The sequence below is a fragment of the Grammomys surdaster genome, unplaced genomic scaffold (assembly GCF_004785775.1).
Source record: "Grammomys surdaster isolate TR1022 unplaced genomic scaffold, NIH_TR_1.0 375, whole genome shotgun sequence".
In the NCBI taxonomy this organism is placed as follows: domain Eukaryota; kingdom Metazoa; phylum Chordata; class Mammalia; order Rodentia; family Muridae; genus Grammomys; species Grammomys surdaster.
In genome coordinates this window covers 1,566,293-1,566,981 of record NW_021604794.1, presented here as the reverse complement: position 1 = coordinate 1,566,981, position 689 = coordinate 1,566,293, and positions in this window count along the sequence as shown.

Here is a 689-nt window from a genome sequence, read left to right as displayed (position 1 = left end):
CTCTCTCTCTCTCTCTCTCTCTCTCTCTCTCTCTCTCTCTCTCTCTCCTGTTTGCTGCTTCCTTTGCTATGCAAAAACTTTTAACTGAATGTGACACCACTTATCAATCCCCATGTTGTCTACTGTGATCTGGGGAAATCATCACCCTTAAAAGCTGAAATTGCTTTCTCATATTTTCTTCTAATAGTTTTAGAATCTGGGGTCTTAAAGTCTTTGGTCCATTTCAGTTTGACTTTCTAATGGGGCGAGCAGTTCTGTATTCATATTATGAAGCATTGTGTTGGGGGGTTGTCTGTCTGTCTCTCTGAAATAGGGTTTCATACTACAGCCCATGCTGGCCTAGAACTTACTATGTAGCTTAAGCTAGCCTCAAATTCTTAGGGAACCTGCTTCAGCCTCCCAAGTGTTTCAGTGACAGGTATAAGGCACCACACTTAGCTTTTCAATATTATCTGTGTTGCCTATTTCTCTGTAGCACATCTTAAAATCAGGTTTTGTGGCCAGGTGTAGTGTCACACACCTTTAATCCCATCATTCGGGAGGCAGAGGCAGATCTCTGTGAGCTCAAGCCCAGTCTTATCTATACAACAAGTTCCAGCCAGGACAGCCAGGACTATGTAAAGAGACCCTTCCAAAAAAAAAAAAGAAAAAGAAAAAGAAAAAGAAAGAAAGAAAGAAAGAAAGAAAGA